Source organism: Sminthopsis crassicaudata, chromosome 3 (genome assembly GCF_048593235.1).
Source record: "Sminthopsis crassicaudata isolate SCR6 chromosome 3, ASM4859323v1, whole genome shotgun sequence".
In the NCBI taxonomy this organism is placed as follows: Eukaryota; Metazoa; Chordata; class Mammalia; order Dasyuromorphia; family Dasyuridae; genus Sminthopsis; species Sminthopsis crassicaudata.
In genome coordinates, this window is record NC_133619.1 from 178,834,072 (window position 1) to 178,858,519 (window position 24,448).

General features: G+C 36.4%; 1 long non-coding RNA gene across 2 annotated transcripts in view; it reads right to left on the bottom strand.

Moving 5' to 3' along the window:
• Positions 1-414: 414 nt before the first annotated feature.
• Positions 415-24,448, bottom strand: part of LOC141560863 (uncharacterized) — a 29,970-nt gene continuing 5,936 nt past the window's right edge. Inside the window, exons 1-4 of one of the 2 annotated variants that reach the window (XR_012487843.1) lie at positions 16,668-17,307; positions 16,339-16,466; positions 15,113-15,232; positions 415-651 (exon numbers count right to left, since the gene is read on the bottom strand). This is a non-coding gene — a long non-coding RNA (uncharacterized LOC141560863). Of the gene's footprint in view, positions 652-15,112; positions 15,233-16,338; positions 16,467-16,667; positions 17,308-24,448 lie in introns of those variants that run through there. The other variant, XR_012487844.1, reaches the window with a different exon arrangement.

Below are 24,448 nucleotides of genomic sequence, written 5' to 3' on the forward strand. Positions count from 1 at the left end.
CCTGGAATAAATCCTACTTGATCATAGTGTATTATCCTGGAGATGATTTTCTGAAGTCTTTTTGCTAATATCTTATTTAAGATTTTAGCATCAATATTCATTAAGGAATTTGGTCTATAATTTTCTTTCTCAGTTTTCGATCGACCTGGTTACAGTTGTTTCAAAATCTCAAAGAAGAACAAATCTGCCTCCCTCTCCTATTTCCAAACCCAGATAGGATATAGCCAGCTTTACCCATCAGCAGTATGGGCTAGCTGCAAATAAGGGAAAAATGTAATTTACCCAATAAGTTTGCCAACAAGTATTTCTTTAGATTAACGAGCTGGCAAATCTAATCACCAGATAGCACAGAAGAAACGGGGAAATATCACTAATCATGTGGGAGCTGAAAGAATGACAACTTGACACTTTTGGAAACAGAAAAAAACTTTTTTTTTTTTTTTAAAACCCCATCAAACTCAGCAACATCATCTCTCCCCTTCCCCCCACCAGTACAATAAACACCAAAGTATAGATCAAAACTCCCCAACAACAATCTAAATCCGGTTTGCAGTAGATCACCGAGGCCCAAAAACATGTGTTCAATATCGCCAGAATCTGGTCACTTTGGGTTCAGTATCTCCTTTGCATCAGTATTGGCTTATAGGTTGCCTGAAAAGGTAAAATGTTACAGCATAAGTGAAAGATATGTGTCCATTTGATATACTGGAAAAACCATCCACAAACTGCAATATTTTGGGGGGGGGTATGTATATTTTAATGCATCTATTCATTCTCTTCTGCCTATCAATCTCTTTTCTACCTATAAATCTCTTTTCTACTTATAAATCCCTTTTTTATCTAAAAATCTCTTTCTGTTATAAATCACATTAATTATTATAAATCTCTTTTCTACCTATAAATTGCTTTTCTTCCTATAAATCTCTTTTCTACCTATAAATCACTTTTCTTTCTATAGAGGTCTTTGCTACCTATATATCACTTTTCTTGCTATAAATCACTTTCTACCTATAAACATTTCTACTACAAATCTATCTTTTCACTTATCTATCCATCATTATCTTTTTAACTATGCATCAAGTGTATCTATTCAATCTATTTGTGTATCCTATCTATCCCATCCATCCATCACCAGTTATCTATGTATCTAGTCTATTAGTCTATTTTTCCACTCATCCATTCTCATATTCACATACTTCTCCCTTTGCTGTCAGGATCCAACTGGGTTGTTGTGGCGAGATCATCACCTTTAAGTCAGAAAAGCTTGGGTGTTCTCTGGCGTGTCACAATGAGCATCACACAATGAGGTCTCCATGGCCAAGGTAAGCAAGGAAACTGCTCATCAGATGAGGACTGTGCTCAGGCTTTATGCGGAGGTTTTCTTTTAAAAAATATTTTTTAGGGAACCTTTTTATTTAGAAAACATATGAAGGGGCAAGTTTTCAACACTGAGCCTTGTGAAACCTCCTGTTCCAACATTCCCCCTCCTTCCTTCCACCTCCTTCCCTAGATGACTGGTAATTACATGTTAAATATGTGAAAATATATGATAAATCCAATGTATATAAAAATATTTATGCAATTATCTTGCTTATGCAGAGATTTTCTTCCTACTTTTTTTTGTTGACATCATTTTCCGCAATAATATATAAACTTTGAGGGCAAGACCATTTTGTTTTTATCTTTATGTCTCCAGGGTCTAGTGTAACATATGACACATAGCAAGTCTGTAATATATGTTTGCTCCTTGTTTATTTGTGCTTTGCTGATTGAGTAGTCTAAGGCTGATGGATGAGGTAGGCTACCAAATGAATGATACGGTCACAAAAGACATAGAGACCAGAAACTAGGGACATGAGTAGAAGCAGCCAGCGGGAAAGGGAGCTAAGCCCACATATTGCTCTTCGGATGGAGCCTAGGGTTTTGCTGAAAAGCAGAAGGAGCTAGGGCCATGGTTAACAACCCAGACAGCTTCATCAGGTACCTTTCATCATGTAGAATTTGGAAACCACCCCATTGAATGCTGCAGATCTAGAATCCCCTTGTAAATTAGGCCAGGGTTGTCTGTACAAGACAAGATCTGTTTCTATCTAGCCTCTATTTTGCTGACCTGTTGCCTCAGTTTCTTTAACTGAGTGTGTGGATAATAGCACCTACCTCTCAGTGTTGTTAAGGCGAGAATATGTGTAAAGTGCTTACCAGAGTGCTTGGTACATAGGAGTTTAATAAATGCTTGTTTCCTTAAGAAATATTGGTAAATTGGAAGTGATTCAAAGTGGAAAAATGGCAGAGCTGCCACGGAAAAGCTCCAACAGTTCTTGCCCTCAAGAAGGTTGTTTTCTGTAGATGAGACTGTCCAAACCCAAGCCCAGAAGTGGAAAGCCCAAGATGGAGGATGAGAAGGTGCTGTCAGAGAGCAATCCAGACCTCCTTCTCTTCCACACCCTGGGAAGATTCCCAAGCCCAAGCTAAGGACTAGTTCTGGAAGCTGGCTTGACTGGCTTGTTCAGGGCCTTCTGGGGCCCTTCATCCAATTAAGGCTGCATCCTGCTTGGGAGTTAGTTTGGTTTCATTTCTTTGCCAGGGCCTATACATTAATTCACAAGAGGTATTGTTCCAGCTTTATCATTCAGTGTAAACATCTTTTGTGGCTAACCTGAGGTTTGCCACTATCTATGGAATCAAATCAGAAGGGGTTTTCCCATCTCCAATCTTGCTGGCTCCAGAGCACCCATTTGCTTTTCTAGCACTCTTACTATCCCCCTTCTTCATCCAGGGGATTTAGGTTCCCAGCTTCTGAAGAAAGGTTAGATTTTCAGAAACAGAAGTTTTACATTTCAGTCATATAGATTATAATGAGCACAAGTCAGGCAGAAGAAACTTCAAAGGGGGAATGGGGGGATCTAGCACAAGCCTGTGGGGACACCAATTATTTTCTGGCTCAGCCTTCGCCTGGAGCTGAGGGGAAGCACCTGGATGCAAATCTCAAAGCCAGTCCCTTGTCATTCTGAATTGCCCTCCAGGTGTGGAATGGCTGCTCTGCTCCTCCTGGAAGATCCAAAAGACTTGAGCAGGGCCAGTTCCTAGTTTCTCTGGGACTTCTCTGGCTAGAACACAACAGCCCTGCTCTTTGCTCCCAGACTTTCAGACGGTTCCCAGCCTCTGATGGCAAAGGTCCTGGTTACAGTTGTTTCACAATCTCGAAGAAGAAATCTGCCTCCCTCTCTTATTCCCAAACCCAGATAAGATAGCCAGCTTTACCCATCAGCAGTATGGGCTAGCTGCAAATAAGGGAAAAATGTAATTTACCCAATAAGTTTGCCAACAAGTATTTCTTTAGGATTAACAAGCTGGCAAATCTAATCACCAGATAGCACAGACGAAATTGGGAAACATCACTAATCATGTGGGAGCTGAAAAATGACAACTTGACACTTTTGGAAACAGAAAAAAACTTTTTTTTTTTTTAAACCACATCAAACTCAGCAACAACATCTCTCCCCTTCCCACCACCAGTACAATAAACTCCAGAGTATAGATCAAAACTCCACAACAGCAATCTCTCTCTTCTCCCCCACCCCTCTCCCCATTATCCAAGGCCTTAAGGCAGGATTCAATTATTCCCACAATTAGTAACAGGGTAGAGTTTAGGAAACATATCTCTACTGGTGTCAATTGAGAGGGTCTTTGGAGATGGCTAAGTCTTATCTTCTTAGCAGATGGATCTGGCTCAGTTGCCAATGTCAGGATGAAGTAGATCCATTGCAAATAACAGCTCTGTAATGTTAAGTGGGCTCAGGAGTCCCCTGGACAGCACAATACCTAAGAAGAGGAGGGGGTGGGGAAACACCACATATAATTAGGGAGGGAAAGTCCTGCCTCAGCCATCGTGAAAGAAACACAAAGGGCATGGGTTATTTCCTTTTAATTGACTCAGGTTTCGGGGCAGACAGACCCCATTTTCCAAGTTTCAAGAACGGAATGCAATCTAATTTAAGATTTTCTGAGGTTCATGGCTTGGGGCAGCAAGATGGTGGCTACCTTATGCTCCATCTCAGAATCTGTGCTCATCACTCCTCATCATCACTCTGAACTTGGACCTCAGAATCTGTGCTCATCACTCCTCATCATCACTCTGAACTTGGACCCTCAGAATCTGTGCTCATCACTCCTCATCATCACTCTGAACTTGGACCCTCAATCTGTGCTCATCACTCCTCATCATCACTCTGAACTTGGATCCTCAGAATCTGTGCTCATCACTGCTTATCATCCTTCCCAACTTGGACCCTCAGAATCTGTGCTCATCACTCTTCATCCTCCCTCAGAACCTGTACACTTGGTTTTTGTTCTCTACTACTGTGGACAGCAACTCTACTGCGGAGAATTTGGACAGAAAGTTATTTTGCTTTCAGTTAGAATTGCTCCCTCCTTCTAATACCACTCTCTCGCTCCAAAGACGAATAGCTGCTTCAATTTCAAGCGTGGGGTCCTGAGGTTCTGGCTGCTCCACCTCCTAACTCAAATCTTCCTCTGATTTGGGTCTCCATTCCTGGTACAAGGGGCCTTCCAGAACCAAGCAAGCATTGGGTGAAAGATGATCTTTGCTTTAGGCTTGTCTATGTAGAATGGAGGAAGTCTGGTACACTGGGAAGGTCTGGCTTTGGAGCTGGGGGCTGTGGATTCAAATACCAGACCTTCTGCATTGGCTGTGTAAAATGGAGTTGGACAGGTCTAAAGCTAGGGTCAGAGGGCAGTGGTAGCCAGTGTCTTTGTCAAGAAAACCCCAAATGTCGTCACAACTAAACAACAAAAGTGCCCTATAAATGTCAATTATTGTGACCTTGAGGCTGAATGTTGTTAGTCCTCTTTAGAAATAAAGGGTGAACCACAACTGACAGTGAACAAAGCTGCCGTCCTTAGTTTCCTCATCTATAAAATGGAGAGAAAAGTTCCCACCTTGTATTACTGCATCAGATGAACTATTTCTGCAAACTTTCAAACATTAAATAAATGTAATTTCATTACTTTATTATTATTATTATTATTAGAAGCTGTGATATAAAAATATAAATGACAATAAAACTTATAAAAAAAAGTAGAAGAATTCTAATTTGGGTCAGAGAAGAAAAAATCTAACTAGAAGTGCAATCTAAGCATACTTGGCAACATCTACTCATTCTGGTTTAAATATAGGCCTTACCCTTAAAAAAATTGGTCTTTCAAAGTAAAAATATATTATGAAAGTAACTTTGATTATTTAGGCCATAAACCTTGGGTTTTATGTAAGATAGATTCCAGAGGAAAGCATGGTCTCTACAATAGTAGGTTATCTTCCTTTCCAAAGAGAAAATGCCTTTTTAAAATCAATATGGTGTCATCCTTGCTCTTTTTGAGGCAGAAAAAAAAATCTTAAATACAACAAAAGAAGGACAAATCCTTCTATGAATAATATAAAGTTCGAACTCAAGGAAAACACTTCTCCATTTGTAGTTTACATAATCTCACTATCAACAAGGCCCTCAGAGACTATGATATAGTATGAGTTTCTATATGGAATATACAGATATGTACTCACACATGATTACACACACACACACACACACACACACACACACACAGACACACACACACACAATATTCATCCACAATGGCCAAATAATTCACCCAAATAGTCAAAACACATCAGCTTTAGGCTTTGAAAATGCTGGCCCTAAAGTATATATGAAGGTATCTTATTGGGAAGGGAAAGGGAGATTGAAATTTAATGGAAGCTTTATGAGCACCATGTTGTTTAGGAGCAGTATGATTGGGGTTAAGTAATTCTAACTCTTGAAACCTTCCCATTCCATGGAATTGAGACCTTCTGTTACATAGGACACAATGCAAGAGGCTCTTTCGGCAGTCCAAGCCAAGATGGGCTGGGGTCTGTTCCCCGTGAGGCTGAGAATTCCCCCCTTTCTCACTTCTCTACAGAGAAGCAGCCCTTTCTTCCTCCTTATCCAACTACATTTTCTAAATAAGGAAAATAGAAGAAATGAAATGATGACTTAGATTCAGGTCATGGACCTCTCAGTGCAATAGTCTTTTCATTAAATTGACCTGCAGGCTTTCTCTCATCATAGGCATAGGGACTCCATCCCACTACTCTCAAGGAAACTGATGGCCTGGTGTCCTGGAATTGTACCCAAGGAAATTGTTGATGAAAATCTGCTGTTGACTGATAAAGATATGACTTTCTCTTTTCTCCCTTTTCCCCCTCTTTTTCTTTTCCTTTTTGTTCTCTATAATCTTTTCTGTAAAGGGTCTGATTAGTGGGAAGACAGGTGACTGATGATGTTCCCAACCTCCCATGAAAGGAGGAAAGAGGGAAGGAAAGGAGAAAAGCATAAGCAGAGGTCAACAAGATGGCAAGCAATCTAGAATTAGTCATTCTAACCATAAATGTGAATGGTGGAAATTTCCACATAATGAGGAAGCAATTAGCAGACTGGATTAAATGCCAGAATCCTACTATATATTATTTGCAGAAAACACACGTAAAAACACGTGATACATTCAAAATAAAAGTAAAAGGGTGGAGCAGAATCTACTATGCTTCAGGTGAAGTCAAAAAAGCAGGGGTAGATATGCTCATCTCAGATAGAGCAAAAACAAAAATTGACCTAATTAACAGAGATAAGAAAGGGCATTATATCCTGCTAAAGGGTAGCATAGATAATGAAGCAGTATCAATATTAAACCTATACACATACCAAGTGAGACAGCATCTAAATTCTTAAAAGAGAAATTAAGAGAATTGCAAAAAGAAATAGACAGCAAAACTATAATAGCTGGAGATCTCAACCTTGCACTCTCAGAATTAAATAAATCAAGCCACAAAATAAATAAGAAGTCAAAGAGGCAAATAGAATACTAGAAAAGTTTGATATGATAGATCTTTGCCGAAAGCTAAATGGAGACAGAAAGGAGTACATTTTCTTCTCAGCAGTTCATGGAACTTATACAAATATTGATCACATCCTAGGACAGAAAAACCTCAAAATCAAATGCATTAAGACAGAAATAGTAAAGTCATCCTTTTCAGAACACAATGCAAAGAAAATTACATTTAATAAAAAGCCAGGAGAAAATAGACCAAAAAATAATTGGAAACTAAATAATCTTATACTAAAGAATGCCTAGGTAAAACAGCAAATCAAAGACATAATTAATAACTTCAACCAAGAAAATGACAATCATGAGACATCATACCAAAATGTGTGGGATACAGCCAAAGCAGTAATAAGGGGAAGTTTTATATCTCTAGAGGCCTACTTGCATAAAATAGAGAAAGAGAGGGTCAATGAATTGGGCTTACAACTAAAATTGCTAGAAAAGGAACAAATTAAAAACCCCGAGACAAACACGAAACTTGAGGTGAGATTAATAAAATTGAAAGTAAAAAAACAAAAACAAACTATTAGTTAAAATTAAGAGTATGTTCTATGAAAAAAAACAATAAAATAGGCAAACCCTTAGTAAATCTGATTTAAAAAAAGGAAAGAGAAAAAGCAAATTCTTTTTTTTTTTTATAGATATATATTATTTAATGAGGACTGTACCATATACATATACAATATGTATACAATATACATATTTTGAAAATATTTCTATTTATCTACTTGTCAATCAAAGTATTTTTTTATTATATATATATATATTTTTTTTTTTATAATATTATCCCTTGTATTCATTTTTCCAAATTACCCCCCCTCCCTCTATTCCCTCCCCCCGACGACAGGCAATACCATACATTTTACATGTGTTACAATATAGTCTAGGTACAATACATGTGTGTGAATATCATTTTCTTGTTGCACAATAAACATTAGAATCCGAAGGTACATGCAACCTGGGCAGACAGATATTAGTGCTAACAATTTACATTCCCCTCCCAGTGTTTCTTCTCTGGGTGTAGCTACCTCTGTCCATCATTGATCAACTGGAAGTGAGTTGGATCTTCTTTATGTTGAAGATTTCCACTTCCATCAGAATACATCCTCATACAGTATTGTTGTTGAAGTGTACAGTGATCTTCTGGTTCTGCTCATTTCACTCAGCATCAGTTGATTTAAGTCTCTCCAGGCCTCTCTATATTCCTCCTGCTGGTCATTTCTTACCGAGCAATAATATTCCATAACCTTCATATACCACAATTTACCCAACCATTCTCCAACTGATGGACATGCATTCATCTTCCAGTTTCTAGCTACAACAAATAGAGCTGCCACAAACATTTTGGCACATATATGTTTCTTTCCGCTCTTTAGTATTTCTTTGGGATATAATCCCAGTAGTAGCGCTGCTGGGTCAAAGGGTATGCACAGTTTGATAACTTTTTGGGAATAATTCCAGATTGCTCTCCAGAATGGCTGGATTCTTTCGCAACTCCACCAGCAATGTATTAGTGTCCCAATTTCCCCACATCCCCTCCAACATTTGTCATTATTTGTTCCTGTCATCTTAGCCAATCTGACAGGTGTGTAGTGGTATCTCAGAGTGGTCTTAATTTGCATTTCTCTGATCAGTAGTGATTTGGAACACTCTTTCATGTGAGTGGATATAGTTTCAATTTCTTCCTCTGAGAATTGTCTGTTCATATCCTTTGACCATTTATCAATTGGAGAATGGTTCGGTTTCTTATAAATTATGGTCAGTTCTCTATATATTTTGGAAATGAGACCTTTGTCAGAACCTTTGTTTTTAAAAATATTTTCCCAATTTGTTACTTCCCTTCTAATCTTGTTTGTATTATTATTATTTGTACAGAAACTTTTTAGTTTGATGTAATCAAAATCTTCTATTTTGTGATCAATAATGATCTCTAGTTCTCCTCTGGTCATAAATTCCTTCCTCCTCCACAAGTCTGAGAGGTAGATTATCCTCTGTTCCTCTAATCTATTTATTATCTCCCTCTTTATGCCTAAATCATGGACCCATTTTGATCTTATCTTGGTATATGGTGTTAAGTGTGGATCCATATCTAATTTCTGCCATACTAATTTCCAGTTTTCCCAACAGTTTTTTCCGAATAATGAATTTTTATACCTAATGTTGGAATCTTTGGGTTTGTCAAAGATTAGATTGCTATAGATGTACCCTTTTTTGTCCTTTGTATCTAATCTGTTCCACTGATCTACTGGTCTATTTCTTAGCCAATACCAAATGGTTTTGGTGACTGCTGCTATATAATATAGCTTTAGATCAGGTACACTTAGACCACCTTCCTCTGAGTTTTTTTTCATTAGTTCCCTTGCAATTCTTGACCTTTTATTCTTCCATATGAATTTTGTTGTTATTTTTTCTAGGTCATTAAAATAGTTTCTTGGGAGTCTGATTGGTATAGCACTAAATAAATAGATTAGTTTGGGGAGTATTGTCATCTTTATTATATTCGCTCGGCCTATCCAAGAGCACTGAATGTCTTTCCAATTATTTAAATCTGATTTTATTTTTGTGGCAAGTGTTTTGTAATTTTTCTCATATAATTCCTGACTTTTCTTTGGTAGATGGATTCCCAAATATTTTATACTCTCAACATTTGTTTGGAATGGAATTTCTCTTTGTATCTCTTGCTGTTGCATTTTGTTAGTGATATATGAAAATGCCGAGGATTTATGTGGATTTATTTTGTATCCTGCCACTTTGCTGAAATTTTGAATTATTTCTAGTAGCTTTTTAGCAGAGTCTTTGGGGTTCTCTAAGTATAGCATCATGTCATCTGCAAAAAGTGATAGTTTGATTTCCTCATTTCCTACTCTAATTTCTTGAATCTCTTTCTCGGCTCTTATTGCCGAGGCTAGCGTTTCTAGTACTATATTGAATAGTAATGGTGATAGTGGGCAACCTTGTTTCACTCCTGATCTTACTGGGAAAGGTTGCAGTTTATTTCTATTGCATATTATGCTTACTGACGGTCTTAAATATATACTCCTGATTATTCTAAGGAATAATCCATTTATTCCTATACTCTCAAGAGTTTTTAGTAGGAATGGATGTTGGATTTTGTCAAATGCTTTTTCTGCATCTATTGAGATGATCATATGGTTCTTATTAATTTGATTATTAATATGGTCAATTATATTAATAGTTTTCCTAATATTAAACCAGCCCTGCATTCCTGGAATAAATCCTACTTGATCATAGTGTATTATCTTGGAGATGATTTTCTGAAGTCTTTTTGCTAATATCTTATTTAAGATTTTAGCATCAATATTCATTAAGGAGATTGGTCTATAATTTTCTTTCTCAGTTTTCGATCTACCAGGTTTAGGTATCAGTACCATGTCTGTGTCATAAAAGGAATTTGGTAGGACTCCTTCATCCCCTATTTTTTCAAATAATTTATATAACATTGGGGCTAATTGTTCTTTAAATGTTTGGTAGAATTCACATGTGAATCCATCTGGCCCTGGGGATTTTTTCCTGGGGAGTTGATTAATAGCTTGTTCTATTTCTTTTTCTGAAATGGGACTATTTAAGCAATTTATCTCCTCCTCTGTTAATCTAGGGAGCCTATATTTTTGGAGGAAGTCATCCATTTCACTTAAGTTATCAAATTTATTGGCATAAAGTTGGGCAAAGTAACTCCTTATTATTTCTCTAATTTCCTCTTCATTGGTGGAAAGATCCCCCTTTTCATTTGTAAGACTATCAATTTGATTTTCCTCTTTCTTTTTTTTGATCAAATTTACCAAAGGTTTATCTATTTTATTGGCTTTTTCATAAAACCAACTCTTGGTTTTATTTATTAATTCAATAGTTTTTTTACTTTCAATTTTATTGATTTCTCCTTTTAATTTTTGTATTTCGAGTTTAATTTTTGGTTGGGGGTTTATAATTTGGTCTTTTTCTAGCCTTTTAAGTTGTAAGCCCAATTCGTTAATCTTCTCTTTCTCAATTTTCTTCAAATAAGCCTCTAAAGATATAAAATTTCCCCTTATTACTGGAAAAAGCAAATTCTTAGCCTTGAAAATGAAAAGGGAGAACTCACCACTAATGAAGAGGAAATTAGAACAATACTTAGGAGCTACTTGCTCAACTTTATGTCAATTAATTCGATAACTTAAAAGAAATGGAAGAATACCTTCAAAAATGTAGCTTGCCCAGATTAACAGAGGAAGAAGTAAGTAGTCTAAATAGTCCCATTTCATAAAAAGTAAGAGAACAAGCTATTAACCAACTCCCTAAGAAAAAATCCCCAGGAAAAGATGGATTGACATGTGAATTCTACCAAACATTTAAAGAAAAACTAAGTCTAATGATATATAAACTATTTTTAAAAAAAAGGGATTGAAGGAGTCCTACCAAATTCCTTTTATGATCCAGACATGGTACTGATACCTAAAACCAGGTAGATTGAAAACTGAGAAAGAAAACTATACACCAATTTCCTTAATGAATATTGATGCTAAAATTTAAATAAGATATAAGCAAAAAGGCTTCAGGAAATCTTCCCAGGATATTAGACTATGATCAAGTAGGATTTATACCAGGAATGCAGTGTTGGTTTAATATTAGGAAAATTATTAGTATAGTTGTCCACATTAATAATCAAATAAATAAAATACATGATCATTTCAATAGATGCAGAAAAAGCATTTGATAAAACCCAACATCCATTCCTACAAAAAACGCTTCAGAGTATAGGAATAAATGGACTATTACTTAAAATCATAAGGAACATATATTTAAAAATGTCAGTAAATATCTTATGGAACCCTTCCCTGTAAGATAAGGAGTGGAACAGAGTTTCCCACTATCACCATTACTATTCAATATAGTACTAGAAACACTAGCCTCAGCAAAAAGAACTGAGAAAGAGATTCAAGGAATTAAGAGTAGGAAATGGGGAAATCAAACTATCACTCTTTGCAGAAGACTTATATATATATGTATATATATATATGTATATATATACTTATATATACATATACTTAGAGAACCCCAAAGACTCTGCTAAAAAGCTATTAGAAATAATTCAGAACTTTAGCAAAATTGCAGGATATAAAATAGATCCACATAAATCCTCAGCATTTTTATACATTACCAACACAATCCAACAGCAAGAGATACAAAGAGAAATTCCATTCAAAATAACTGTCGATAGTATAAAATATTTGGGAATATATCTAACAAAGGAAAGTCAGGAATTATATGAGAAAAATTACAAAACACTTGCCACAAAAAGGAAGTCAGATTTAATTAGAAAGACATTCAGTGCTTTTGGATAGGCCGAGAGAATATAATGAAGGTGACAATACGCCCTAAACTCATCTATTTATTTAGTGCTATACCAATATGACTCCCAAGAAACTTTTTTAAAGACCTAGAAAAAATAACAACAGAATTCATATGGAACAACAAAAGTTCGAGAATTTCAAGGGAAAGAATGAAAAAAAAAAATGAAGGTGGACTAGCTGTCTAGCTGTACCTGATCTAGAACTATATTATAAAGCAACAGTCACCAAAACCATTTGGTATTGTTTAAGAAATAGACTAATTGTTCAGTGGAGTAGCATAGGTTCACAGGGCAAGATAGTGAATAAAAATAGCAATCTAGTGTTTGACAAACCCAAAGATCCCAATTTATGGCATAAGAATTCATTATTTGACAAAAACTGCTGGAAAAACTGGAAATTAGTAGGGCAGAAACTAGGCATGGACCCACATTTCAAACCACATACTAAGATAAGATCAAAATGGGTCCATGATTTAGGCAGAAACGAGAACATAAATAAATTAGAGGATCATAGGATACTCTACCTCTCAGACTTGTGGAGGAGGAAGGAATTTGTGTCCAAAAAAGAACTAGAGATCATTATTGATCATTAAATAGAAAATTTTGATAACATCAAATTACAAAGTTCCTGCATTAAAAAAAAAAAAAAGAAAAACTAATGCCAACAAGATTAAAAGGGAAGTAAGAAATTGGGAAAACATGTTTACAGTTAAAGTTTCAGATAAAGGCCTCATCTTCAAAATATAAAGAGAATTGATGCTAATTTATAAGAAATCAAGCCATTCTCAAATTGAAAAGTGGTCAAAGGATATGAACAGACAATTTTCAAATTCACTTACAAGTTTCAAATCAAAGTCTGAGATAGCACTACACACTAGTCACATTTGTTGAGATGACAGGAACAAATAATGGTGAATGTTGGAGCGGTTGTGAGAAAATTCGGAAAATGATGCATTGTAGGTGGAGTTGTGAAAGAATCCAACCATTCTGGAGAACAATCTGGAATTATGCCCCCAAAGTTATCAAAATCTGCAAATCCGTTGACCCAGCAGTTCTACTACTGGGCTTATATCCCAAGGAAATACTAAAGAAGGGAAAAGGACCTATATGTGCCAAAATGTTTGTGGCAGCACTTTTTGTAGTGGCTAGAAACTGGAAAATGAACGGATGTCCATCAATTGGAGAATGGTTGGATAAATTATGGTATAAGAATGTTATGGAATATTATTGTTCTCTAAGAAAAGACCAACAGGAGGAAAACAGAGAGCCTTGGAGAGACTTACATCAACTGGTGCAGAATCAAACGAGCAGAACTAGGAGATCTTTATACACTTCAACAATGATACTGTATGAGGATGTATTCTAATGGAAGTGTATATCTTCAATATGGAGAAGAGCTAATCCAATTCCAATTGAGCAATGATGGACAGAATCAGCTACACCCAGAACCTGAACACTGGGTTATGTAAACTGTGAGCATTTTTTTTTTTTTTGTTTGTTTTTTGTTTTTCTTCACAGATTATTTTTTACCTTCTGAATACAATTCTTCCTTTGCAACAACAACAACAATAAAATTTGGTTCTGCACATATATATTGTACCAAGCATTTACTATGAGATATTTAATATATATGGGAATGCCTGCCCTCTATTGGAGGGCATGGAGGGAAGTAGGGGAATAATTTAGAACAGAAAGGAGTACAAAGGATAATGTTGAAAAAAAAAATTACCTAATGCATATTTAATGTCAAAAAATGCTATAATTAAAAATTAATAAAAAATATGAATAACTTGCTAACATTTGTACTATGTGTCAGGCACTGTACTATTTTATAATCATTATCTCATTTGACCCTCAAAACAACTTAGGAAATAGTGATTAGTGTAAACACCATTTTACTATTGGGAAAACTGAGGGCAGATGTGGAATGACTTGTTTAAGGTCAAAACAGATAGTAAGTGTTGGAAGAAAATTTAGAACTCTAAGTCTTCCTGCCTTGAAGGCACTGCCTTCTATCCACTGTACCATGTCACTGAAACCCTTTCTGGTGTTGTAATGGTTAAGTTGTTAAGTTAAGTTGTTCGCTCCTAGAAGGGCAATAAATTGGTCATGGCACTAGAAAATTTAACAGTACTCATAGGAGGAGTACTAAAAGTAATAGAAGTAAGTGTAGTAGTAGTAGTAGTAATAGTAATAGTAATTATAGTAATAGTAGGGAGAAAGGAATAGTGGTAGGAGGAGGAGTAGAAGAAGTAGTAGTAGTATGAGTAGTAAAAGCAATAGAAGTAGGAATAATAGTAGCAGAATAAGTAGTAATAGCAATAGTAATAATACTAGGAATAGGAGTTACACTAGTAGTAGCAGAAATAGTAGTAATAGTAATAGTAAAGGTAGTATTACAAATAATAGTAGTAGTGGCAGTAGAAGGAGTATTAATAGGAATAAGAGCAATGATAGTAGTAGTAGCAGGAGGAAGAAAACTAGAAGGAATGGGAGTAGTATGAATAATAACAGTAATAAGAGTGGGAGTAATTGTAGTAGTTGGTGGAAGAGTAATAGTAGTAATCTTAAGAGTGATACTAATAGGAGTAGGAAGAGGAGTAATAGTAGAAGTAGTAGTAATAATAATAGGTGTAAGAGTACGAGTAATAATAGTAGTAGTAAGAATAGTATCTGACATTTACACAGTGCTTCACCATCTCCAAAGTAATATAGACCATGTTTTCTCTGATGCTACCCCTAAGGCTCAGACCCACCCTTATGGGAACAGCCAGACTCTCCCATCCTTGAGCCAGGGAGATGCATGTCCTGTTATTTAGGGTTCAGTACCTGTGTTCCAGGCTTCAGGGAAGAAACAAGATCTTTCACCATTTTGGCTTCCGATATCATTACCCCACCAACCACAAAGAGGATCTGGAGTGGATGGTCACCGGGATGAGGTCGGCTCACCTGTAACATTCACCATAACAAGGATGGGGTCAGCCATCAGACAAGCATGTCAGGTTAATATATGACTCATTAATGATCAAATAAAGATCTTACATTAGGACATAATTTTCATAGATTTTCAGCTGTGGAATCAGAATTTTAGAACTAGAAATGTAGTCTCCTTGTGGTCATGGAGCTCAAGTATCTCATTTAACATGTGAGGAAACTGACGCTCAGGGAGTTTAAGTGATAATAAAAAGTCATGCAGGTAAGAAATAATCAGCAGAGCAAAATTCCACTTGTTTAATGTTACTTTATTACAGTGTCTTTTCCGTATCCCATCCCACCAAATTTTTTTTTAAGATGAAGTATGGAAATATAGATGCACATATATGCACACACATACACACATATGTAATGAACACTTAGAGTTAACATGATAGTATAAACAGGATCTGTTTGAATCTTGTCTCTGCCTTTTACAACCTGTATGCGCTGGGACAATATACTAAATATACTTAACTACCTTGAGTCTCAGTAACTCTCTCTGTAAAATATGGAAGCAGAAACCCTGAAATATTCCTGCCAGCTCAAAATCCACGATGCTGTGACTCCACTTGAAACCAAATATTTCTCAAAGGCTTATTCTCGGTGGAGCAAAAATGATTGTACCATTCCCATTTTACAGATGAGGAAATTGAGGCAAACACAGATTAAGTGACTTGCCCAGAGTCCTACAGCTGGTGTTTGAAATCAGGTGCTGATTCAAGTGTGGTCCAACAGTGCTATCCACTGTACCAGCCAGCTGCCAATAATTTTAGAAAAGGTCTTCATCTATATGTAACTGAATTCAACAAGCATTTATGAAACCTCTAATATGAGCAAGTCATCTTGTTTCTGGGAACCAGGCATAGGATGATGAAAAAGAAAATAGTTTCTGAACTCAAAGAATCTGCTTTTGATTGTTTGTTTGTTTGTTTGTAAAGGTAGGCTCTCTATTTCCCAGATTATTTGTACTTCTAGTACATATAGGGTTAGTCAGCAACCTGGCCCTACCTTCAACCCCTTATTAACACTGACTGCAGGAGGGAAACTGAAGATAGATTATCTCTATATAGCTGCTTTACCTTCATGAACATGCTAAATCCCAGTTTATGTAGATCACTGAGGTCCGAAGACATGCCTTCAATATCACCAGCATCTGGTCACAAGTGGTTCAGTATCTCCTCTGCTTTAGCAGTGGCTTATAGGATGCCTGAAAAGGTAAAATGTTACAGCATAAGTGAAAGATATGTGTCCATTTGATCTACTGGAATAACCATCCACAAACTGGAATTTTTTGCGGGTGGGGGAAGAGGGAAGGAAAGAGAAGTCAAATATTTCCCAAGCCAGATAGAAAGCAACCATTTTAGCTTCTATAATATTGAAGAATAAAATATAATAGTTTAATACTGACCTGAAGGCAGTCTCAATCTTTGACAGGAGCACTTGGTATGATGCTGATGAGGACCAGAAAGGATCTCTTTTTCCAGTAATTTATTTACTGATTTACCTAACCCTCCATTGACTCAATCATTATCTATGTATATTTAATGCAGCTATTCATTCTCTTCTGCCTATAAACCCCTTTTCTACCTATAAATCTCTTGTCTACTTAAAAATCACTTTTTTTTATCTAATAATCTGTTTTCTACTTATAAATCGCTTTAATTACTATAAATCTTTTCTACTTATAAATTGCTTTTCTTCCTATAAATCTCTTTTCTACCTATGAATCGCTTTTCTTCCTATAAATCTCTTTTCTGCCTATGAATCGCTTTTCTACTTATAAATCTCTTTTCTACCTATATATCACTTTTCTTCCTATAAATCTCTATTCTACCTATAAACTTTTCTACTATAAATCTATCTTTTCACTTATCTATTCATCATCTTTTTAACTATGCATCAAGTGTATCTATTCAATCTATTTGTCTATACTATCTATCCCATCCATCCATCACCAGTTATCTATGTATCTAGTCTAATAGTCTATTTGTCCACTCATCCATTCTTCTATACACACATCCTACTCCCTTTGCTTTCAGGATCCAACTGGGTTGTTGTGGCGAGATCATCACCTTTAAGTCAGAAAACCTTGGGTGTTCTCAGGCATGTCACAATGAACTAGAGCATGTCACAATGGGCATCACACAATGAGGTCTCCATGGCCAAGGTAAGCAAGGCAACTGCTCATCAGATGAGGATTTTGCTCAGGCTGTATGCGGAGGTTTTCTTTTAAAAATATTTTTTAGGAAACCTTTTTATTTAAAAAACATATGAAATGGCAAGTTTTCAACACTGAGCCTTGCTAAACCTCCTGTTCCAACATTCCCCCTCCTTCCTTCCACCTCCTAGCCTGGGTGACCTGTAATTACAAGTTAAATATGTGAAAATATATGATAAATCCAATGTATATAAAATATTTATACAATTATCTTGCTTATGCAGAGATTTTCTTCCTACTTTTTTTTGTTGACATCATTTTCCGCAATAATATGTAAACTTTGAGGGCAAGACCATTTTTTTAAATTCATTTTTCCAAATTATCCCCCCCCCTCCATTTTCTCCCCCCCCAATGACAGGCAATCCCATACATTTTACATGTGTTACAATATACCCTAGATACAATATATGTGTGTAAATACCATTTTCTTGTTGCACATTAAGTATTAGATTCCGAAGGTATAAGTAACCTGGGTAGATAGACAGTAGTGGTAACACTTTACATTCACTTCCCAGTGTTCCTTCTCTGGGTGTAGTTATTTCTGTCCATCATTGATCAACTGGAAGTGAGTTGGGTCTTCTTGTTGAACATGTTGAACATTTCCACTTCCATCAGAATACATCCTCATACAGTATTGTTGTTGAAATGTACAGTGATCTTCTGGTTCTATTCATTTCATTCAGCAACAGTTGATTTAAGTCTCTCCAAGCCTCTCTGTATTCCTCCTGCTGGTCATTTCTTACAGAGCACTAATATTCCATAACCTTCATATACCACAATTTACCCAACCATTTTCCAATTGATGGACATCCATTCAACTTCCAGTTTCTAGCTACAACAAAAAGAGCTGCCACAAACATTTTGGCACATGCATGTCCCTTTCCGCTCTTTAGTATTTCTTTGGGATATAATCCCAATAACAGCAATGCTGGGTCAAAGGGTATGCACAGATTGATAACTTTTTGGGTATAGTTCCAAATTGCTCTCCAGAATGGCTGGATTCTTCCACAACTCCCCCAACAATGTATCAGTGTCCCAGTTTTCCCACAGCCCCTCCAACATTCATCATTATTTGTTCCTGTCATCTTAGCCAATCTGACAGGTGTGTAGTGGTATCTCAGAGTTGTCTTAATTTGCATTTCTCTGATCAGTAGTGATTTGGAACACTCTTTCATATGAGTGGAAATAGTTTCAATTTCATCATCTGAGAATTGTCTGTTCATATCCCTTGACCATTTATCAATTGGAGAATGGTTTGGTTTCCTATAAATCAGGGTCAGTTCTCTATATATTTTGGAAATGAGACCTTTGTCAGGACCTTTACTTTTAAAAATATTTTGCCAATTTGTTACTTCCATTCTAATCTTGTTTCCATTAGTATTGTTTGTAGGAGATACTTTTTAGTTTGATGTAATCAAAATCTTCTATTTTGTGATCAATAATGATCTCTAGTTCTCCTCTGGTCATAAATTCCTTCCTCCTCCACAGGTCTGAGAGGTAGACTATTCTCTGTTCCTCTAATCTATTTATGATCTCATTCTTTATGCCTAAATCATGGACCCATTTTGATCATGGTGTTAAGTGTGGATCCATATCTAATTTCTGCCATACTAATTTCCAGTTTTCCCAACAGTTTTTTTCCGAATAATGAATTTTTGTCCCTAATGGTGGTATCTTTGGGTTTGTCAAAGATTAGATTGCTATAGATGTACCCTTTTTTGTCCTTTGTATCTAATCTGTTCCACTGATCTACCGTTCTATTTCTTAGCCAGTACCAAATGGTTTTGGTGACTGCTGCTATATAATATAGCTTTAGATCGGGTACACTTGGACCACCTTCCTCTGACTTTTTTTTTCATTAGTTCCCTTGCATATTCTTCCATATGGATTTTGTTGTTATTTTTTCTAGGTCATTAAAATAGTTTCTTGGGAGTCTGATTGGTATAGCACTAAATAAATAGATTAGTTTGGGGAGTATTGTCATCTTTATTATATTCGCTCGGCCTATCCAAGAGCACTGAATGTCTTTCCAATTATTTAAATCTGACTATTTTTGTGGCAAGTGTTTTGTAATTTTTCTCATATAATTCCTGACTATTCTTTGGTAAATGGATTCCCAAATACTTTGTACTCTCAACATTTGTTTGGAATGGAATTTCTCTTTGTATCTCTTCCTGTTGCATTTTGTTGGTGATATATAAGAATGCTGAGGATTTATGTGGATTTATTTTGTATCCTGCCACTTTGCTAAAATTCTGAATTCTCTCTAATAGCTTTTTAGCAGAGTCTTTGGGGTTCTCTAAGTATACCATCATGTCATCTGCAAAGAGTGATAGTTTGATTTCCTCATTTCCTACTCTAATTCCTTGAATCTCTCGGCTCTTATTGCCGAGGCTAGCGTTTCTAGTACTATATTGAATAGTAATGGTGATAGTGGGCAACCTTGTTTCACTCCTGATCTTACTGGGAAAGGTTGCAGTTTATTTCTATTGCATATTATGCTTACTGAAGGTCTTAAATATATGCTCCTGATTATTCTAAGGAAGAATCCATTTATTCCTATACTCTCAAGAGTTTTTAGTAGGAATGGATGTTGGATTTTGTCAAATGCTTTTTCTGCATCTATTGAGATGATCATATGGTTTTTATTAATTTGATTATTAATATGGTCAATTATACTAATAGTTTTCCTAATATTAAACCAGCCCTGCATTCCTGGTATGAATCCTACTTGATCATAGTGTATTATCCTGGGGATGATTTTCTGAAGTCTTTTTGCTAATATCTTATTTAAGATTTTAGCATCAATATTCATTAAGGAAATTGGTCTATAATTTTCTTTCTCAGTTTTCGATCGACCTGGTTTAGGTATCAGTACCATGTCTGTGTCATAAAAGGAATTTGGCAGGACTCCTTCATTCCCTATTTTTTCAAATAGTTTATATAGCATTGGGGATAATTGTTCTTTAAATGTTTGGTAGAATTCACATGTAAATCCATCTGGCCCTGGGGATTTTTTCCTGGGGAGTTGATTAATAGCTTGTTCTATTTCTTTTTCTGAAATGGGACTATTTAAGCAATTTATTTCCTCCTCTGTTAATCTAAGAAGCCTATATTTTTGGAGGAAGTCATCCATTTCACTTAAGTTATCAAATTTATTGGCATAAAGTTGGGTAAAGTAACTCATTATTTCTCTAATTTCCTCTTCATTGGTGGAAAGGTCCCCCTTTTCATTTGTAAGACTAACAATTTGATTTTCCTCTTTCTTTTTTCTGATCAGATTTACCAAAGGTTTATCTATTTTATTGGCTTTTTCATAAAACCAACTCTTGGTTTTATTTATTAATTCAATAGTTTTTTACTTTCAATATTATTGATTTCTCCTTTTAATTTTTGTATTTCAAGTTTAATTTTTGGTTGGGGGTTTTTTATTTGGTCTTTTTCTGGCCTTTTAAGTTGCAAGCCCAATTCGTTAATCTTCTCTTTCTCTATTTTCTTCATAGAAGCCTCTAAAGATATAAAATTTCCCCTTATTACTGCTTTAACTGCATCCCACAGATTTTGGTATGATGTCTCATCATTGTCATTATCTTGGGTGAAATTATTGTTTCTATAATTTGCTCTTTCACCCAGTCATTCTTTAAGATGAGATTATTCAGTTTCCAATTACTTTTTGGTCTATTTATCCCTAACTTTTTACTGAATGTAGCTTTTATTGCATTGTGGTCTGAGAAGAAGGCATTTATTATTTCTGCCTTCCTACATTGAATTTTGAGATCTTTATGTCCTATTACATGGTCAATTTTTGTATAGGATCCATGAACTGCTGAGAAGAAAGTATATTCCTTTCTATTGCCATTCAGTTTTCTCCAAAGGTCTATCATACCTAGTTTTTCTAATGTTCTCTTTACTTTTTAAATTTCTTTCTTGTTTGTTTTGTGGTTTGATTTGTCTAAATCTGAGAGTGCAAGGTGGAGATCTCCCACTATTATAGTTTTACTGTCTATTTCTTCTTGCAACTCTCTTAACTTTTCCTTTAGAAAGTTAGATGCTATACCACTTGGTGCATATATGTTTAGTATCGATATGGCTTCATTATTTATGCTACCTTTCAGCAGGATATAGTTTCCTTCCTTATCTCTTTTAATTAGATCATCTTCGGCTTTTGCTTGATCTGAGATAAGGATATCTACCCCTGCTTTTTTGGCTTTACCTGAAGCGTAATAGATTCTGCTCCAACCTTTTACCTTTACTCTCTCTCTATATATATCTCCCTGATTTAAGTGTGTTTCCTGTAAACAACATATTGTAGGGTTCTGATTTTTGATCCAGTCTGCTATCCGTCTCCATTTGATGGGAGCATTCATCCCATTCACATTTACAGTTAAAATTACTAATTCTGTATTACCTGCCATCATATTATCCCCAGATTATGCCTTTTCCCTTGACCCCCTTGAACCCCTTCCCCGATATTTAATTTAAAGACCCCCCTTGTGACACGCAGCCCTCCCTTTTTTTTTTTGTATCCCTCCCCCCTCCCTCCACATCCCTTCCCTTATTCTCCTTTTCCTTTTCCTTTTTCCTCTCCCCCCTTTTAATGAGGTGAGAGAGAATTCTCTGAAAAACAAATATGACAATTATTTACTCTTTGAGTCTCTTCTGATGAGAGTAAGATTTACACAATGATTCTCCCCCTCTCTAAATTCCCTCAGATATGGTGTATTTTCTATGCCTCTTCCTGGGATGTAGTTTCCCTCTTTTTATCACACCCAACCCTTTTTCTGATACTACCCCCTTCCTTTTACTACACCCCCTGCTTTTTTTTTCTTTTATATCAGTAAAATCAAATTATCCATGTGTACTTTCTATATACCCACAACAGAGATATAGTTCTCAAGGTTTCTGTGTACCTTTTTCTGTTTCTCTTCAGTCTTGTGGATATAGATCAAATTTTTTGTTTAAGTCTGGTTTTTTTCTGAGAAACATATGGAATTCCTCTATTGCATTGAATGACCATCTTCTTCCATGGAAAAAGATGCTAAACTTAGCTGGGTAGTTTATTCATGGTTGCAATCCTTGATCTTTTGCCTTTGGGAATATCAGGTTCCAGGCCCTTCTATCTTTTAATGTGGAGTCAGCCAGATCTTGCATGATCCTTTTTGTGGCACCTTGGTATTTAAATTGTTTTTTTCTAGCTGCTTGCAGGATTTTCCCCTTTGTGTGCTAATTCTGCAGCTTAGGCACAATATTCCGTGGTGTTCTTTTTTAGGGTCTATTTCAGAAGGAGTTCGATGAATTCTTACAATATCTACTTTCCCCTCTGTTTCTATTATCTCTGGACAGTTCTCTTTGATAATTTCCTGTAAAATAGAATCTAGGATCTTATTTTGGTCATAGTTTTTGGGAAGTCCAATGATCCGCAGATTATCTCTCCTAGATCTATTTTCCAGGTCTATAGAATTTCCCAGTAAGTATTTGACGTTATTCTCCAGCTTTTCATTTTTTTTGTTTTGTTTGACTTGTTTTGTTTGAACTTGGGTTCTCAGTGAATCATTCATTTCTATTTGTTCCATCCTGAATTTTAAGGAGTTATTTTCTTCATTCACAGTTTTTACTTCTTTTTGTAAATGCCCAATTTCGTTTTTAAATGAGTTATTTTTGCTCTATTGAATTTTTTTTTCCATTTCTCTAATTTTTTTTTTTGAGAATTATTTCCTTCTTCCAATTCAGAAATCCTATTTTCTTGGGACTCTTTTATGTTCTCCAATTCAGAAATCCTATTTTCTTGAGACTTTTTTATCTTCTCCAGTTCAGAAATCCTACTTTCCTGTGATTTTTTTTACCTTTTCTAATTCACTAATTTTGTTTCCCTGCATCTCCTGTGAATTCTTTATTTTTTCCAACCCCAATTTCACAACGTTGTTATTCTCTATCATAGGTTCTCTTTCCTTTCCCCGTTTTTCTTCAAACTCTCTTAACTTTTTAATAGTCTCTTTAAGGAGAGAGTTATGTGATGGGGGGCAGGGATCGTTTCTCTTTAGGTTGTTATCTGCTGACTCTCTGCTGTTAACTTCCTTGGGGTTGGATACCCGCTCTTTCTCTGTGTAGAAGGAATCTAGATTTTGGGGGGGCTTTTTGCTCATATTTAAAAAATCTTTTCGGGTCTGTCCCTGGGGTAGGAAATTATTTCTTTCTTTCTTTACCACTTCCTCCCAGACTGGATGGATGCAGCGGCCCCTGCGCCTGAGCTAAGAGAGAGCTCAGGGGGAGAGTTCCCCACCCCCTCCCTGGAAGTGCCTCAGAGGTGATCAGCAGTGCTGTGCTTTGAGGGCACTGTGTTTTAGTGGCTTCCCTGAGGTTTGAGACTGAACAGTAAAGGCGACTCAAAGCCTAGCCTATGTGTCGGGGTGAGGCGTGGATGTCTGCAGCAGGTGACCTGAAAAGCCCCTGCGCTCACACTGGAAGTGTCTGCCAGAAACCGCGGTCCCTAGTTCAAAGGTTCTGCTTCTCTGGGACTTCCATTCCACAGCCTCTAGCCAAGCCAGGCACTATGAGTTACAGCCCCGCCCACTTTTCAATCTCTTAACTACCCCCCAGGTGAAAGCCTGGATTGCCTATGTCGGCCACACCCACCAGTGCCAAGATGTGCTGAGTCACCCCCGGGATCCAGGAAGATCCAATCTGGTTTTAAATTTTCAAGTTGCTGAGATTTCTCTTCTGAACTGCTGTATTATAAGCAGAGAAGAGCTAACAGCCTGTGCCAGATTCTTCTATCTCAGTGGATTCTCTGATCCCAGAGCCCTCCCCAGCGCGATCAGCGCAGTGTGCAACCACCCCACCGTCTGCGCTGGCCTCTCTTCTTCCTCCCCTGGGAGCTGACCTTTCCTGTTCAAACTTCAGGTTCTCTTTAGCTGGTAAGTCGTGCTTCCAGTCCTTGTGGATTCTATCAGTCCAGCGTTATTTCTGAGGCT